Source organism: Bos javanicus, chromosome 5 (genome assembly GCF_032452875.1).
Source record: "Bos javanicus breed banteng chromosome 5, ARS-OSU_banteng_1.0, whole genome shotgun sequence".
In the NCBI taxonomy this organism is placed as follows: Eukaryota; Metazoa; Chordata; class Mammalia; order Artiodactyla; family Bovidae; genus Bos; species Bos javanicus.
Genome location: NC_083872.1, coordinates 39074235 through 39094421, shown reverse-complemented (window position 1 = coordinate 39094421; position 20187 = coordinate 39074235). Strand labels below are relative to the sequence as shown.

The following is a 20187-nucleotide window of genomic DNA, read 5'->3' as shown; positions in this document are numbered from 1 at the left end:
TATATGAACCAATATTGAATACCTTAAATATATACAATTTCTTATAATTATGCCTCAGTAAAGCTGAAAAGATTTTTTTAAAAAAAGGAAATGCAACTTTTTCAAGTTCAGTTTTATCTTCAAAAAAAAATAATTTAGAGAATAACAAAAATTTTATTACTCCATAGCTTAATAAAATACTCAGGGTCTTATCATCATGTATAACTTTTAAATTGTCTCAATTTATAATCTAGAGAAATGCAAATAAAAATCACAAGATACCACTTCATACCCATTAGGAGGCCTATCATCAAAAGAGAAAAACAGAAAATAACAAGTGCTGGTGAGGATGTTGAAAAATCAGAACGCTTGCTAGTGAGGATATAAATAGTGCAACTGCTATGGAAAACAAGAAAGTGTTCCTTAAAAAGTAGACATAGAATTACCATATGATCTAGCAGTTCCACTTCTGGGTATACACCTGAACAAACTGAAAACAGGGGTCTGAACAGACATTTGTAGGCTCGTGTTCAAAGCAGCATTATTCACAATGGCAAAATGGTGGAAGCAATCTAAGTATTGACTAAGAGATGATTGGATAAACAAAATGTCATACATACATATGATGGGAATATTATTCAACTTTAAAAAGGAAAGATAATCTGACACATGCTCAACATGGATGAGCCTTGAAGATATTATGCTAAGTAATATACCAATCACAAAAGAACAAATACTGCATAATTCCACATATATGAGATACGTAGAGTAATCAAACTCATAGCAATGGAAGTGGCATGATGGTTACCAGATGCTGGGGTAAGAGGGAAATGAAGAATTAGTGTCTGATAGGTATACAACTTTCATCTGAGAAGATGAAAAATGTTCAGGAGATGTATGATGGTGACAGTTGCACAAGTGTGATTATATTTCATTCTACCAAACAGTACAGCTAAAATGGTTAAATTTTATATTAAGTATATTTTCAGATCAGTCGCTCAGTCGTGTCCGACTCTTTGCAACCCCATGAATCGCAGCACGCCAGGCCTCCCTGTCCATCACCAACTCCCGGAGTTCACTGAGACTCACGTCCATCGAGTATATTTTACTACAATAAAAAAAGACCACATGTGTTCATTTGTGCATGCAGATAATGTAAGTAGATGATAGAGTCTCTTTTTTATACTAGTTGAAACTGTGAACACTGTTCTGAATCTTCTTTTATTCTGGTAACAACATATCTGAGAGAGAATTCCATATCAGCACATTCTTTTAAATGGCTGGTTGATATTCTATGGTACAGGATACTAAACTTTATCTAAGCTACCTGTTGGCAATGGTCATTTAATTATCTACAGTCTTTTGTTACAATACACAGTGTGGCAACAACAACAACAAATTCTCTACAATAAAAGGTACACTGGCTGACTCTGAGCACCCAGCCCGCCAGGTCCAGGGCACCTGGGCCTAGGTGCCCTGCCGCAGCCAGGAGCGTCCACCCATCCGGTGGGCATTAAACTAAGAAGATGTCCGTATACAAAGACCTGGGAGTGGAGGATAGTGACTCAAAAAACAGAAGGTTGGTCACCAAACTTCAAACTTCTGCAGCCTCAACTCCAAATGAAGAAGGCAGCGCTCACTCAGGCAAAGAGCCAGGGGACAATACAAAGTACTGTCCTTGCCCCAGTCATCCACTGACTTCAAGTGAGGTGGCTCTTCAGATGAGCAGCAGATCTGGGACACCCCACCACACACAGCCACGGGCCTCAAGGATCCTGTTCCCAGTGGATTTTCTGCAGGAGAAGTTTTGACCCCTACAGCTGAGGAATATGATTCAGTGTTTCCTAATGATTATGAGAAAGTAGTGAGGGGCCAAAGAGAGGAGCGATAGGGGCAGCGGGAGGTGGAAAGACAGAAGAGAGAGAAAACAGGCATAAAGCCAGACACGAAGCTAGTGGGTTTTTCAGGTTAGGAGATCCGGATTGATGAACATGAATATTATGAGTGAGAGAGAAGTATGAGCGGAGCTGCCATTGCACCACCCACTTCTCTTGTAGAGAAAGACAAAGAGTTATCCCGAGGCTTTCCTTATGAAGAAGATTCAAGATTCGGCTCCCAGTCTTCCAAAGCTGCTATCTCTCCCCCAGTGTATGAGCAACAAGACAGACCCAGATCCCCGACTGGCTCTAGCAATTCCTTCCTTGCCAACATGGGGGGGGTTGGAGGGGGGCAAGCAGGGGGAGGCGGGGGCGGTGCACAAACTCTAACACAGAAAATCATGCAGAAGTATGGCTTCTTGGGAAGACTGAGCAGGGCCTAAGCACAATGCTGTCGGAGGAGAAGACCAGAAAGCGGGAAGGCAAAATCATCATGGGTGACACCACTCAGAAAGATGAAGCCAGGAAGTCAGATTCAAATAGATTAACTGAAATACTTGTGCCTACTAAAGTGGTCCTACTAAGGAACATGGAGGAAGGCATGGCAACCCACTCCAGTTTTCTTGCCTGGAGAATCCCCATGAACAGAGGAGCCAGGCATGTGGTTCATGGGATCACAAAGAGTTGGAGGCGACCGAGCAACTAAGCACAGCACAACACTAAGGAACATGGTTGGTGCAGGAGAGGTAGATGAAGATTTGGAAGCTGAAACCAAGGAAGACTGTGAAAAATATGGCACAGTTGTAAAATGTTTGAAATTCCTGGTGCCCCTGATGATGAAGCAGTAAGAATAGTTTTAGAATTTGATAGGGCTGAATCAACAATTAAAGCTGCTCTTGATCCAAAGGGGAGGTATTTTGGTGGATGGGTGGCCAAAGAATATTTCTACAATTTGGATAAATCAGGGTCTTGGATTTGGCAGAACAAGTTTGACTTAAAAACTAGAGTTTGAGTCATCTCCAATGATCCTTCAACAAGCTGCAGACTGAGCAGAGAAGAACAAGGTGATAGGCAACCTTCATGGCTGAGGGTGCAGAAATTCTGGAAAGAATTCTAAGATATTCATCAACTGATCCCTTTTTTATTTTGTGGTTTTTTGATATAGTATAAAAATCCTTTAAAAAACAAAGTATACAATAGTTCTTATTGGTCAGGATAGACTTCATGACACTGAAAAAAACAAACCCCAAATCCTTTACTGACCTACCAGTTTCTCTTAATACAAGAGTTTCTTTCCTCCACAGGTGACATGTCCAGCAGAAATCAGCAACGGCTTCTTTCCACATAGCTCCACCATCTTCTTCTTCATCATCTAGAAGACATAGCCTCCCTCCTTGGGATTCCCACAGTCTCAACCCAGAAGGAGATACATCACATTAGCCAGGACTAGTATTTTCTCCCTCTCAACTGAAAGGAGGCTGAAAAAAATGTAGGAGAGTAAAATAAACTATTTCAGCATCTCTTCCATACTTCAATTGCACAGATAGAATTAATTTCCTCATTAAGGTAAGCCCAAAATTTACAAATTATTTCAAGAAGGTTTTATTTAACTCTCAAGTGATTATATTTCATTCAACAAACATTTATATCACTCTTGATGAAAGTAAAAGGGGAGAGTGAAAAACTTGGCTTAAAGCTCAACATTCAGAAAACAAAGATTATGGCATCTGGTCCCATCACTTAATGGGAAATAGATGGGGAAACAGTGGAAACAGTGTCAGACTTTATTTTGGGAGACTCCAAAATCACTGCAGATGGTGATTGCAGCCATAAAATTAAAAGATGCTTACTCCTTGGAAGGAAACTTATGACCAACCTAGATAGCATTTTGTAAAGCAGAGACATTACTTTGCCAACAAAGGTCCATCTAGTCAAGGCTATGGTTTTTCCAGTGGTCATGTATGGATGTGAGAGTTGGACTGTGAAGAAAGCTGAGCGCCAAAGAATTGATGCTTTTGAACTGTGGTGTTGGACTCTTGAGAGTCCCTTGGACTGCAAGGAGATCCAACCAGTCCATTCTAAAGGAGATCAGTCCTGGGTGTTCTTTGGAAGGACTGATGCTAAAGCTGAAACTCCAATACTTTGGCCACCTCATGCGAAGAGTTGACTCATTGGAAAAGACCCTGATGCTGGGAGGGATTGGGGGCAGGAGGAGAAGGGGACAACAGAGGATGAGATGGCTGGATGGCATCGCCAACTTGATGGACATGAGTTTGAGTGAACTCCGGGAGTTGGTGGTGGACAGGGAGGCCTGGCATGCTGCAATTCATGGGGTCACAAAGAGTCAGACATGACTGAGCAACTGAACTAAACTGAACCATATGCTGAGTGCAGGAACATGGTAGGCACTCAATAAATATTTGCTGAATAAACAAATGTGTGATCCCTAATTATACTAGTAATTGCTGCCTACCATTTCTCTCAGAGCAGTCCAACTGCTAGAAATGAATATGAAAAGAATAAGAAATGACTCTGTCTTCTCACCTAGCCACTTGACCAGAGCCCAAATTAACTAAACATCCTATCTGAGAGCAACCCTTGACCATCAGGAGGAGAACCAGGAGTCTGACTAAGCTCTGAGCTACAATTAAGCCATGATTATTGCCCAATTCAAAATTCTTATTGCTTCAAGGTCAATCCATGAGCCAAAGCTGGCACTTAAAACACTTCAGCTTACAGCTCATATTTGCATTCTGCACAAACATTAAGCACAGGTAAAAGAAGAGAATACGATTCAGCTTAATCCAATAGCTAATTAGCAACACCTGCACCAAGGCGCTATTAGCATCTTACTATTAGGTTACTGTTTGCCTTAAAGGATAAGTGATTATGCCTGTCAAATTATGACAGGACTTGCTTCATTTTTTAGTTCATGTTTAAATTTAAATGCCATATTTTTTAAGGTCCCACAAAACGTTTAGATATGACATTGATATTTTTGAACGGCTGTTACAGATTTCAGTTCAATGACAAAATTACAATTCAATGCCTAGGAAACTTAAAAGTTGTATTTACATGAATAAGCGTGTCCTTTTAATTATTAGTATCAGAATATTCCTTCTAATCAGTCTCCCTGTTGTCCCTAAAGCTCTAGTGCCTAGATATAAACTCTAAAGGTAGTAACATGTGCTAATGCTCAAAATTTTATGCATATGCCTAAAGAGATTACCCAGCATATGTAAGTGCTCAATGTATATTGGTTAAATTAATTCATCTTCTGCATCTCTGTTGATGACTCTCAAATTTCCACTTCTAACCACTCTCTAAGCTCCCGGCTTCTGTTCACTTTAAAGATATCTTTCAGTATGTCACCATTCTACAGACAATATATGCTGTACTGTGATACAGTTGTAATTATTTTTTAAGTTTACAGTCATTCAGATCAAGATCAAGAGTTCACAGTATCCCTGGTCCATCTTTCTTCTGCTAGAGAGAGAAGTGGCCAAGATGGTGGAGTAGGAAAACCCTGAGCTCACCTCCTTCCAAAGGCACGCCAAAGCTACAGCTATTTACAGAGCGATTTTCCATGAAAGTCACCTGAAGACTAGCAGAAAACATCTTCTGTACCAGCTAAGAACCAGAACCAGCTAAAAAAAGACAGGTAGGAGAGGCATAGATACAGAGGCATAGATACAGTACAGTCAAGGTCCACAGTCCAGTTAGGCAACTCACAGATGAGACGATAATTATAATTACAAAAACTCCCCCCAAGGAGCACGAGGTCTGAGCCCCACACTGAGCTCCCAAGACCAGGAGTCGTGCACCAGAAAAACAGGCCCCCAGAACATTTGCCTTTGAAAACCAGTGAGGCTTACTTTTAGGAGAGCCAGAGGAGTGTGGGAAATAAAGACTCCACTCTTAAAGGATGTACACAAAATCTCACACACCCTGAGACCCAGGGCAAAAGCAGTAAGTTGAAAAGGCCCTGTGTCAGACCCACTTGTTAAATATTGGAGAGCCTCCTAGAGAGGCAAAAGTCAATTGAAACTCACCCTGGGGCCACAGACTCTGGCAGCGACACTTTTTGGAAGCTCATTTCACCATGAAGACACTGATGCTGTTAAGCACCATTTTGAAATCCTCCTTCTAGCTTATTAGTGTTAGGACCTGGCCCGGGGCTAAGATGCCCTAGGCCAGGTCCCCACCCACCAGCAGGCCAACTGCTATAGGATTCCCTGAGCACCTAGCCAACCTGGGACTCAGCCCCATCCACCAGAGAGCCCAGGACCTACCCCCATCCACCAATGAGTCTACTAGCCCCAGGACCCAGGGGCCACCATGGCTAGCTGTCGGATTGGCCCCTCCACCAGCAGGCTGACACCAGGCCCCAGACAACCACACCTCATAGACAGCCAAGTCAAGACCCATTACCCACCAGCATGCTGGACCCTGGCCACACCCAACAGTAGGCAAACACAAGCTCAGAACAATTTTGCCCCCTCAGGCAGCATAGCAGAATCTGGTGCCATGTACCAGCATGCTGCGATCAGCTCTGGCTCACCCCAGATTCCGTAGCCAGCCATGTCAACAGTTGACCTCATCTACCAGCAGACTGATACTAGTGCTAGGACCCCAAGCCCAGCAGCCAGATACCTGGGGACCCAGCTCTGCCCAACAGTAGGCCAACATGAGCCTGAGGATCCCCAGAGTTTCATAGCCAGGCACTTTATGTCCTGGTACCACTCACCTGATAGCCAATACCAACACAAGGACTTCTCTGGACATGCAGTCTGCTACACCAGGACCCAGTCTCACCTATCAGTAGACTCCACACAAGGAAGAGCCTGGCAACCAACCAGACCAAGGGCCAGTCACATCTCCAAGTATTTCCACACTAGTCAGCCCCACCACAACATAAAAACCCACGCAGCCCACAAAGAGGGCGCTCCTAAAGCATATAGCTCTGGTGACCAGAGGAGAGTACCTTGCTGGGATCCATAAGATGTTTCCTACACAAGCCCTATTTTCCAAGATCAAGAAACATAAAGCAACCTACCAAATACGTAGAAATAAAAATATCACATTGAGCAAGATGAGGCAACAGAGAAATATGAAGATAAAACCCTAGAAGAATTAAATGAAGTAGAGATAAGCAACCAATCTGATAAAGATGCTCACAGAACTCAGAGGGGAAAATGGATAAGCAAAGGGAGTAGGTAGGAAGTTTTAACAAAGAGTTAAAAAAATATAAAGGACAACCAGACCTGGATGAAGAATACAACAACTGAAACTAAAAAATACACTGGAAGGAATCAACAGTACATTAGATGATTCAGAGAAATGAATTAGCAAATTGAAAGACACTAGTGGAAATCACTGAAACTGGACAGTGCTTTTAAAAAATGAGGACAGTTTAAGAGACCTCCGGGACAGCATCAAAACATTCACATTATAAGGATCCCAGGAGAAGAAGGAGAGAGAAAGGGGCCAAGACATATTTGAAGACATAATAGTGGATAACTTCCCTGGCCTGGGAGAGGAAATGGACATCCAGTTCCAGGAAGTACAGAGAGTGCCAAACAGAATCAACCTAAAAAGGACCAAATCAAGACACACTGTAATTAAAATGGCAGAAGTTAAAAATAAAGAGAGAATATTAAAAGCTGCAAGGGCAAAGCAACAAGTTATGTGCAAGGGAACTTCCATGAGGCTATATGCAGACTTATCAACAGAAACTCTGCAGGCCAGAGGGAATGGCAAGATACTCCACTTTTTTAAAGTGTTAGCACTTTTATAAAGTGATAAAAGGAAAAAAATGGCAACCAAGAATACTCTACCCAGCAAGGCTTTCATTCAGATTTGATAGGGAGATCAAGTTTTTTTAGACAAGCAAAAGTTAGAAAGAGTTTAGCATCACTAAACCAGCTAAACAAGAAATGAGGTAAAGATACTTCTCTAAGTGGGGAAAAAAAAAGGTCAAAACTAGAAATATGAAAAGCACAAAAGAAAATATTTCATTGGTAAAGGCAAATACACAGTAAAGGCAGCAAATCAACAATTTATAAAGCTAATAGGAAGGTTAAAACAAAAAAGTAATGAAATCATTTACATCCATAATGAGGAATTCAGTCAGTTCAGTCACTCAGTCATGTCCAACTCTTTATGACCCCATCACTGCAGTATGCCAGGTTTCCCTGTCCACCACCAACTCCCGAAGCTTACTCAAACTCATGACCATTGAGTCAGTGATGCCATCGAACCAACTCATCCTCTGTCATCCCCTTCTCCTGCCACCTTCAATCTTTCCCAGCATCAGGGTCTTTTCCAGAGAGTCAGTTCTTCACATCAGGTGGCCAGAGTATTGGAGTTTCAGCCTCAACATCAGTCCTTCCAATGAATATTCAGGACTGATTTCCTTTAGGATAGACTGCTTGGATCTCCTTGCAGTACAAGGGACTCTCAAGAGTCTTATCCAACACCAGTTCAAAAACATCAATTCTTCAGTGCTCAGCTTTCTTTATAGTCCAAGTCTCACATCCAGACATGACTACTAGGAAAACCATAGCTTTGAATAGACCAACCTTTGTTGGAAAAGTAATGTCTCTACTTTTTAATAGGCTGTCTAGGTTGGTCATAGCTTTTCTTTCAAGAAACAAGCATATTTTAATTTTATGGCTGCAATCACCATCTGCAGTGATTTTGGAGCCAAAAACAATAAAATCTCTCACTATTTCCATTGTTTCCCCATCTATTTGCCATGAAGTGATGGGATCAGATGCCATGATCTTAGTTTTCTGAATGTTGAGCTTTAAGCCAACTTTTTCACTCTCCTCTTTCACTTTCATCAAGAGGCTCTTTAGTTCTTCTTCACTTTCTGCCGTAAGGGTGGTGTCATCTGCATATCTGAGGTTATTGATATTTCTCCCAGCAATCTTGATTCCAGATCGTGCTTCATCCAGTCCAGCATTTCTCATGATGTACTCTGCATAGAAGTTAAATAAGCAGGATGACAGTATACAGCCTTGATGTACTCCTTTTCCTATTTGGAACCAGTCTGTTGTTCCATGTCCAGTTCTAACTGTTGCTTCTTGACCTGCATGCAGATTTCTTAGGAGGCAGGTAAGGTGGTCTGGTATTCCCATCTCTTGAAGAATTTTCCACAGTTTGTTGTGATCCACACAGTCAAAGTCTTTGGCTTAGCCAATAAAGCGAAAATAGGTTTTTTTCTGGAACTTTCTTGCTTTTTCAATGATCCAACAGATGTTGGCAATTTGATCTCTGGTTCCTCTGCCTTTTCTAAACCCAGCCTGAACATCTGGAAGTTCACAGTTCACATATTGTTGAAGCCTGGCTTGGAGAATTTTATGCATTACTTTGCTAACATGTGAGATTAATGCAATTGTGTGGTAGTTTGAGCATTCTTTGGCATTGCCTTTCTTTGGGATTCGAATGAAAACTGATCTTTTCCAGTCCTGTGGCCACTGCTGAATTTTCCAGATTTGCTGGTATATTGAGTGCAGCACTTTCACAGCATCATCTTTTAGGATTTGAAATAGGTCAACTGGAATTCCACCACCTCCACTAGCCTTGTTCATAGTGATGCTTCCTACAGCCAATTTGACTTCGAATTCCAGGATGTCTGACTCTAGGTGAGTGATCACACCATCATGATTATCTGGGTCATGAAGATCTTTTTTGTATAGGTTATTCTGTGTATTCTTGCCACCTCTTCTTGATATCTTCTGCTTCTGTTACATCCATAGCATTTCTGTCCTTTACTGTGGCTCAGTTGGTATAGAATAATAAGGAAAGCTATGCACACAAAAAAAAAGGATGTTAAAATATGATGTCACAAACAATAAACATGGAGAGGAGGAGTAACACTGCAGAATTTTAAAATGCATTTGAACTTAATAGATCAGCAACTTCAAATAATCATGGACTGTAGCCCACCAGGATCCTCTGTCCATGGGATTCTCCAGACAAGTTTACTGGAAAGGGTAGCCATTCTCTTCTCCAGCAGATCTTCCCAATTCAGGGATTAAATCTGGGTGTCCCACATGGCAGACAGATTCTTTACCATCTGAGCCACCAGGGAAGTCCATATAAACCTATAGATTACTACATATAAACCTGATTGTAGATTCCAACAAAAGACATAGAACAGCTGAATGGATAAAAAATAAGACCTATATATATGCAGTCTTGTTGTTGTTTAGTCGCCCAACCATGTCTGACTTTTTGCAATCCCATGGACTGCAGCACGTCAGGCCTCTCTATCCCTCACCATCTCCAGGAGTTTGCCCAAGTTCATATCCATTGCATTGGTGATGCCATCCAGCCATCTCATCCTCTAACGCCCTCTTCTCCTTCTGCCCTCAATCTTTCCCAGCACCAGGAACTTTTCCAATGAAGAAAAGATACTCTTTTCAGTAAATAGTATTGCTAAAACTGGAAACTACATTCAAAAGGATCTAACTGGATCCCTTTCTCACACTACATACAAAAATAAACTCAAGATGGATTAAAGACTTACATGTAATGAAACCATAAATCTCCTAGAAGAGTATCCTCTTCTAGGCAATATACTCTTTGATGTCTTAGCAGAATTTTTTGGTTCTCTCCTCAGCCAAGGGAAACAAAAGCAAAAAATAAATGGAACTCCATCAAATTAATAAGCAAACACAGATAAGGAAATTATAAAAAAAAAAAAGAAGAAGAAGAAAGAAAAGAAAAGAAAACCAAAAAACTGCATACTGAATAAGAAGATATTTGCAAATGATATATGCAACAAGAGGTTAATATCCAAACTATATAAAGAAATCATATTCCTCAACATCAAAATATTAATAGCAAACAACTCAACTGAAACTGGGCAGAGGACCTGAATAGACATTTTTCCAAGGGAGACATAGAGATGAATCACAAACACATGAAAAGATCTCACACCTACAGATAGCTATTATCAAAGACAACAAGTGTTGGTAAGGATGTGGAGAAAGAGCAAGCTTGTGCACTGTTGGTGGAAATGTAAATTGGTACAGTTGTATAGAAAACAGTATAGAGATTACTCAAAAAATTAAAATTAGAACTACCAGATGAGGGGAAATTACATGAAGGTAGTCAAAAGGCACAAACTTCCAGTTGTAAGGTAAGTACTAGGGATGTAATGTACAACATAATAGGTATAATTAACCCATTATATACTATAATGAAAACTGTTGAGAGTAAATCCGAAGAGTTCTCATCACAAGAAAAAAGTATATATATTTTTCTATTTCTTTAATAATGTATCTATATGAGATCATGGATGTTAACCAGACCTGTTGTGGTAATTATCTCATGATGTATTAAATCAAATCATTATGCTGTACCTCTTAAACTTATACAGTGATCTATGTCAATTATATCTCAATAAAACTGGAAAAGCATTTTTCTTCTAGTCCAGGAGGCAGTATCATGTGTGAAATGGGCTTTAGAAACTTAATGTCTTAACCTAGAACCACAAAGAGGGTTTTAGAAATCCAAGAACCTCATAAAATTCATACAAAATTTGTATCTCATGGATTTTACCCTCTCAGGGTAGGAGTGGGTTGTACCTATGGTATTGGCATGTTGGCAATCCCAGCTGCAGCAGAACATGTTTGTAGTGGCAGCGCAATGGCAGTGATGGTTTATCTAGGTTTATGTTCACGGTGTCCACGCAGAGTTGGTGGTGGTTGCTACAGGACCATATGGGCAGTCAGGGCCAGTTACATAATTCGCAGGGCTTAATGCAAAATTCAAATGTGAAGCCTGGTGTTCAAAAATGATTAAGCAATCCAAGATGGTAACAACAGAGCCTTAAACCAAATGTGAGCCCTTCAGAACATGGTGCCCTGTGCAGCTGCTCAACTTGCAAGCCCAGGAATGGGTTCTATTTGCAGTGTCAACAAGGTGCAGGTGATGGTTGCTATGGGTCCACATTTGTGAGGCCAGCCAGTCTTGATGTTTGTTGCTGCGGGACAAAGTTAGTGGGGTGTTTCTGTCTGACCATGAATAGCCTAGCTCCTCATGACACTGCCCACCAGGTTCAACTATTTTCAGGTGCCAGATCCGCTAGGAGTCTTCATCCACCACCATTTGATAAACACAGGTTTACCAGGTTTTGCTGTAAAATTGAAGGAGGTGCTCAGCAGGCAGTTCCCCTTTCTCACTACACCTTCAGGAAAACCAGGAGGATGCTGGACAGATGCATCATGGCAACATTGCCTGGGATTGACCAGGTCGTGTTCCAGTGGGAGACTGGCCATCCTATCCTGTGTGTGGGCTCCATGTGGAGGAACTGGGAGTAGCTGAAGGAAGGTTCCTTTTTGGTGCTGACCCAAGGCAGAGAGCTCCTGACTTGGAGCTGTTTCTCTACCTTCACCCTGATGAAGTTGTGGCACTTCCTACTGTGCAGGGCAGCCTAGGGGTCAGCCACGTACAGCACCTTCCTCCTCATGGACTACAGAGTCAATGCCATTGCCTTCTGCTTCTACATCTTCTAGTGGGGCACTTGGCCCTGACTGCACTCACCTCCTGGTAAAGAACACACCTGCCAATGCAGGAGACGTAAGAGACACAGGTTCGATCCCTGGGTCGGGAAAATCCCCTGGAGGATGGCAAGCCACTCCAGTATTCTTGCCTGGAGAATCCCATGGACAGAGGAGCCTGGTGGGCTACAGTCCATAGGGTGGCAAAGAGTCAAACACGACTGAAGTGACTTAGCACGCATGTATGCACTCACCTCTAAGCCTAGTGGACACTTTGTGCTGGAAGGGAGGAGGGGTTTTCTCCTTTTCCTTAAACACATACACACAAATAGAAGGAAATAAACACAGTTTACCCACTTCCCCAAAAATGGGGTGGAAGCTATGGTTTCAAAGCACTAAATTCCAGAAATAGCAGTCCAAACTGCAGCTTAGAGTGCAATGTAACAGTGGATTCCTCACCAGACACCTCTGTAGGGTGGGCTTGGACATTTCTCCCTGGTTAGTTAATCTCAGTTCCAACTCTACAATGCTCCCAGAGGTTCTGTGAGCTACCAAAGTCTGAAAATCATAAAGCCTCTTTTCCATTTCAAAATCCAATTCTTTTTCTTTCTTTTTTTTTTTTTTTTTTAGCTTATAACAGAGCACCCCAACTGATGTGTGGCTTACGTGGATTTATTGGGAAGGGAGGTTTGGCCTTCATCAGATTCTTTCAGAGGTTCTCTGCTTTAGAACCAAACCTAACTGAATTTCAGTGACAACTCTATGCCTTCCTTGCTTCACATCTTACTTCCCTCTTATATAAACAGATATAGTATAATCTGCTTTGCAGTGTTTTCTGAGAAATAAGAAATAATTTAAGGAGGAACTGTCTGGCATACATGTACTTCATCAAGGTTAATTCCCTTTCTCTAGACTCACTTAAACCATAAATAAAACTTGTTTCATGTTAAGAAAGGGGATCATAAGGTAGAGTTAAAAGACAAGGATCAGTGATAGCATAAACATATTTAATATTTGTAAAAATAATGAGGTATCCTAAATTTGCTAAAGGTGTTTTGAAAATACAAATAAAATCTACAGAAAACTAAGATGAGATTAAAGGCTTCTATAAACAATACAGGGAAGAATTAAACAAGAAACTGGGAATAAAAATTAAATACCATTATAGGGACTTCCCTAACAACAAAGGTCCATATAGTCAAAGCTATGGTTTTTCCAGCAGTCATGTATGGATGTGAGAGTTGGATCATGAAGAAGGCTGAGCTGTCGAAGAATTGATACTTTTAAATTGTGGAGAAGACTCTTGAGAATCCTTTGGACTGCAAGGAGATCAAATCAGCCAATCCTAAAGGAAATCAACCCTGACTATTCATTGGAAAGATTGATGCTGAAGCTCCAATATTTTGGTCACCTGATGCCAAGAGCCAACTCAATGAAAAAGACCCTGATGCTGGGAAAGACTGAGGGCAGGAAAAGAAGGGGGCGATCGAGGATGAGATGATTGAATGGCATCACCAACTCAATGAGGATGAGTTTGAGCAAACTTCAGGTGATAGTGAAGGACAGGGAAGCCTTGGCGTGCTGCAGTCCATGCAGTTGCAAAGAGTCGGACGTGACTGAGCAACTGAACAACCAGTGGTCCAGTGGTTGAGTCCACTTCCCAGTGCAGGGGAGATGGGCTCAACCCCTGGTCTGGGAAGATCCCACATGCTGCAGAGTAACTAAGCCCATGTGCTGTAACTACTGAGTCTGCACGCTGTAACTACATAGGTGGCACCTGTAGTAAAGAACCCACCTTCTAATGCAGGTAGACAGCAACAGATGTGGGTTCCATCCCTGGGTTGGGAAGATCCCCTGGAGGAGGGCACAGCAATCCACTCCAGTATTCTTGCCTGGAGAATCTTGTAGACAGAGAAGCCCAATGGGCTACAGTCCATGGGGTTGCAAAGAGTAGGACACAACTGAGTGACTAAGATTAACACAGCTCACTCTGGTGCTCTGCAACAAGAGAAGCCACTGCAATGAGAAGCCCACGTACCACAATGAAGAGTACTCCCTGCTCACCACAACTAGAGAAAAGCCACACACAGCACTGAAGACCCAGTGCAGCCATAAATAATTAAAAAAAAAAAAAATTAAATACCATTATAGTTTAAGGTCAACACAAATATTTCATTTCTGGGACTGTAGGCCAAGTAAAGTCTATATGCATAGTATCACTGAATTTCAGAATGGTATTATTATATTTGGTGATGATCTTGTAAGATATAACAAGTGTGCTGAAAGTGACTTAGTGTGGTGGGCCCATAACTGGTTGAATGACCAGAGTCTAAAACACAGATTGTGGGTTGCAGGAGCAGGGTTTAATGAGGTATAAGGGGCAACATCCTTGGTCATATACACATGATTCCTATTACTTTGCTGAGGTCATTTGACTCAAGAAATATGTAGTAAAAACTTACTATATGCCATGCATTATACTAGACATGAAGATACAAAATGCATTCAGGATCATACAGGTTAGTGAGGAAATGATCCACGGATATGACCATTATAATGTATAATAATTTGATGAGTGCTAGGACTAACCTAAATACAGAGTACTATAAGAGCTCTGAGGTAGGCCATCTCACCAAGTAATAAACAAAGTCCTAGAAAAAGTGATGTCTCAGTCAAGCCTTGAAGAATAAGAGCTAGCAGAGGACAAAAAGGAAAAAGTATCACAAAAGAGTATATGCAAGGACTCAAACTGAGATAAAGCATGACTTGTCCAAGAATTATATTTCTGATTGTATGTATGGAGTAGAGTGTATGAGGGTAGGAGTGATGAGAGATGAGGCTGGAAGTGACATAAAAGAGCATTATAGGATCGTTAGCTAATATAAGAAAAAATTATGAAGATTCTGGTAAGCCAAAACGATAAGTAAATACAACAAGAAATTTAAGAGAGATAAATGCAAATTTCAAAGTCTAACTCAAACTCTACTCAAGGATGTGTGAAAGTGTTTAAAGAGCATGAGAAAAGAGAACAGGGATTTTGGTTGACAACAAGATTAACACGATTTAAACAAGTGGACTTGAAGGTAACCCATAAAAAAGACTTCTTCAAAATCCAAATCCTAGGACTTCCCTGATGGTCCAAGAGTTAGGAATCTGCCTGCCAATGCAGGGGACATGGTTTGATCCTGGTCTGGAAAGATTCCACAAGCAGTGGGGCAACGAAGCCCACGTTCCACAACCCCTAAGCCTGCACGCTGTCAGCTGCTGAAGCCTGCATACCTAGAGCCCATGCTCCACAAGAGAAGCCACCACGACGAGCAGGTCATACGCTGCGACTAGAGAGCAGCCCTGGCTCTCCACAACCAGATGAAGCCCGCATACGACGACGAAGACCCAGCACAGGCTCCTCTGTCCATGGAATTCTCTAGGCAATTCTACTGGAGTGGGTTGCTGTTCCCTTCCCCAGGAGATCTTCCTAACCCAGTGCTGTAGCACTTGCCACACCATAAATCAAATTCTGTGTCATTGTATTTGACTTCAAATGTCTAAAAGGTTTTTCACATGGAAGAAGGAACAGACTTGTTCTGTGAGGCTTCAGAGGACAAGCCTGGCATGAGAAAGTTATTTACTGAACAGATTTGGCTTTTCACCTTTCAAAAGCAAACAACTGAGGGGCAAGTGTTGATGAGAAAGGAAATCTGCTTTATTCAGAAAATCTGGCAATCTGCAGAGATAGTGAACTTTTGTCTGAGGTTCGCTCAGCCATGACAATTTTTTTAGGGAAAAGGGAGAAACAATCCCAGTTAGTCATTAAGGTAAGAGGTCAAATTCTTTGTCATTTTTCCATTGAGTGCAGACGGACTGGCTTCTGACCCTTTTTTGGATGCTGTATTGCCCACATGGACAACATGCAAATTTGCTAAGGGGAAGTTTGATGTAGAGAGTCAGTTATTCTTTTACTACTTACTTCTTCACTTTTTACTCCTTTTAATCCAGGAAAGGAATCAACAGGTTAGGCAAGGCATTGTGTATGTTCAGTAAAATAGAAGTCAAGAATTAGGTTAAATGTTACCTAGGGATCTCATTTTTATGATTAAGATTCGAGGAAAACAGAGATAAATAGAAAAGCTGCTTGCCAATTCCCACTGTCAGATATCCTTCCATTTCTATGAGATTAGGGGCAAAGGTCCCTCTTCTCTGTTTCATGCTGAGAAAGGGCATCGAGATCTTAGATTGAGAATTATCAGCATAAGTCTGTAGCATCTCTTTGCTCACAATTTTAGAGCAAGCTACAATTATTCTAATGCCCTCAAAAATATAAATGATTATAAGCAACAGCATTAATCCCAATTTTTCATCAGACACTGAGTCTATGACTTTATTATCCTAATCATTCATTGCTTCAGCCTGTTCTTATGTGATCCTGGGAGGCCTGGGAGACTTCAGCTTTTCTACAAACAAGAAGCAAAAGACACAGAGGGGCCTTTGTACTTGCAGGCAGGGAAGCCACATGGCTGTGCTCAGTTTCAGTTAAAGAAGAGAGAATAAAAATTCTTCAAGAGAAGAAAAGATTTCTGCCTAAGCTGTCAAAACCAGAATGGGTTGACTGGTATAGTGGGGGTAAAAGTGTTGAAACATGATCAAGCAGAGGCTTGTCCATGACCATTCAGATGGATATCTCCAAAGACCTTCATCCAGGACTGACCAGGCATAATAGGAGTGAGAGGGTAAAACAGTGAATAAGAGATGTCCCTGCCTTCGATCTAATATCACGCTCTATATAAAGAGGTGTGTGGAAATTGGCATGTTAAAATCATACTGTCACTCAAAACTATCCTATTTTGGAAAGATTCTTTTGCCTAAATACTGACTTTTACAGGTCTTTGTGTATTTTTTAAAACTATATTGCCAAAATATTTTGTATTTCAATTTTGCAGTTAAAAAGCATTGATTTACAACCTAACATAAGCAAACCCACAGTCTGACTCTAAAGATTGAAAAGCTGTTTTCTGTGCATGCCACCATGGGAGCCCATCCAGTAATCAAGGCTCCACGCTTTCTGTGAAATGGACTCAGACTTCGCCTCTCAGCTGTACAATATAGAACCCTGTGGACAACATTTTTAAATTTGCCATTAAAAGTATAAGAACGTTTTCCAGACTCTACCAAAAACTACTCTTTCAGACAATGGAAGTCATTTTTTTCATAGCACTAAACTGAAAAAGGCACTATAAGTCAGAATCTTTATACTCAGCACACGTACTCATTTATTCCAAATTCCATCTGAGAATGAACCACAGCAGTGGTGACTCACAATCTGTTACAGGCTGATTTATCCTGAAAAGATCCCAAATAGCCTTTCTATTCAGCATACAATATCTACTCACCTATTGTGAGAATCTCATCTTCACTACATACTCTCTCTAGGTATAGAAATTCTTTGTCATACTCGCTTGACTTTGATCACCAGTTTGCTAGCTTTAGCCTCTATTGAAGAAAGTGTTGTCTAGTTTAAATACTTTGACTTAAATAGAAAACTGTAATAGATAAGTTGAAGCAAGGCAATTTTATATATTTTAGAATGTTTAGAGACTTGTAAGAATAAGACATTTTGAACTAGCTAATTTTTGTGGGTTTTTTAGAAATAATAATAAACTGATTTTTATAATGGACTCAGTAAAAACAATAGTTTGCCAATCTCCTTTATATCAGGGACTAATAAAAGTAGGGGAGGAAAGAAATAAAGCATAGTGGTTTTTAATATTTCTCTTGAATAAGGTGAGAACTCAAAATACAGTTTTCAAAACAAATGTTACCTATTTTTCAGAAATAAGACAAAAATTGGCACAATGTATAACTGATACAGCCTGCAAGTTTTACTCTGTAATGCTAACTCTATGAAATTCCTTTGATTCTATACAATATAAATCCTCTACCTATTAAAATTCAATGTAATTTAAAATTAATGATGTGAAGAATTTTTTTCAGTTATCATTTAATCAAGCCACTTTCATAATTCAGCTAGTCACCTTGGCTTTTCAGAAACTAATGAAAGAAATAACTTCCCAAATGGCAGAGGTTATGGACTTTGGCATCTGATCTTTTACTACAAATCAATCACTGACTACGTCTATAACCTTGGACAAGTCACTTCACTTCCCTGGTCACAGGTCTTTATCTGAAAATACGTACTTTTTTTCTATGCACCTGTCACCAGTGCTGTCACCAGCTATGGACTGAAGGTTCCAACCAATCAAATTTGGCTTGATAAATTTGCTAGAGTGGCTTGCAGAACTCTGAAAAACACCTCACTCACCACATTGGCAGTTTATTTTAGAAGGCATAACTCAGTGATAGCCACATTGAAGAGATGCATAGGGTAAGGTCTAGGGAAAGGGCCCAGACCGCCTGCTATTCCTGAATGGCATACCGTTCTTCTGAATCTCCACAAATTCACCAACCTGTCCTTTCAGGTTTTACGGAGGTTCACTACATAGGCATGATTGATTAAATCACTGGCCATTGGCGATGAATTTAACCGCAGACCCTCTACCTTCCCAGGAGGGCACGTGGCAGGACTGAAAGCACCAGCCCTCCTAATTATAATGGAGTAGCTTGTCATTTCCTTCTCCAGAGTATCTTCCCAACCTAGGGATCAAACCCTGCATTGCTAGGAGGGTTCTTTACCACTAGCACTGCCTGGGAAGTCCAGTTAACGTAACAAGTGACACCGTAACAGCTCTCATCACTTAGGAAATTCAGAGTTTTAGGAGCTCAACTGAGTGAAGACCAAATATATGTCACAATGGAAGAACTGATGCTGAAGCAGAAGCTCCAATACTTTGGCCGCCTGATGCGAAGAGCTGACTCATTGGAAAAGACCCTGATGTTGGGAAAGATTGAAGGCAAAATGATAAGGGGGCAACAGAGGATGAGATGTTTAGATATCATCACCGACTCAATGGACGTGAATTTGAGCAAAGTCGGGGAGACTGTGAAGGACAGGGAATGCTGTCATACTGTAGTCCATGGGATCGCAAAGAGTCAGATACAACTTAGCGACTGAACAACAACATAGCAATATACAGAATACACACAAGGGGTGGATACAAAGAGTAATAGAGTCCCATTTATATGGTATAATCAGAATTACAGTAAAGATTACAACAAAATGGAATCACAAATATAAAGCACTTGGCACATAAATGGCATTCAATAAACAGTATTTTCTTATTACATTGCTCAGAGCAAGATATGGAGAAAATTCTAAAATATGAGTAGGTAGGATTTGAAATTTAAAGGAATAGCAGGCTAGATGTTTTCAATTTTTTTTTCTATAAGCTACTTAGAAAAACTGAATCAAATATAAGTCATTCTCTCCAATGCATACCTGAGTTCATTTTTTTTAATGTATGGGGAATTCCCTCTAAAAGCAAGTTGTAACCCATAGTTGCAGGCTGACCCTAAAAGTGCAATTGGCCTCAAAGCAGTGGACAGTTCCCATTTTCTAAAGGCTTGGTTTTTAAGAGTGACCTGCAGACAGAAAATAAGATCTTGAACTTACAAAAAACAGGGATTTGGAGTTGAAATCCATGTGCTCAACCTCAGTAAAAAAAGAAGGCTAGAAAATTGCTGTCTGCCTATCAGCAAAAAGGAAACACAAGATTGTTCTGTCTTGGCACAGATTTAGGGTGCTTAAAAAATAAAAAATATCTTCTGAAATTCATAACTACTGGTCTACCCTCATGCATTTGGGATTAAAATTCAGTCTCTGATTGGTTTGGGAAACCCCCAAACAATAAATTAACATACAAAAT

At 40.7% G+C, this 20187-nt stretch overlaps 1 pseudogene; it reads left to right on the top strand.

Annotated features, from left to right (window-relative positions):
* Window positions 1-1505: 1505 nt before the first annotated feature.
* LOC133248829 (splicing factor 45-like) lies at window positions 1506-2849 on the top strand (annotated as a pseudogene).
* The last annotated feature ends 17338 nt before the right edge of the window (window positions 2850-20187 follow it).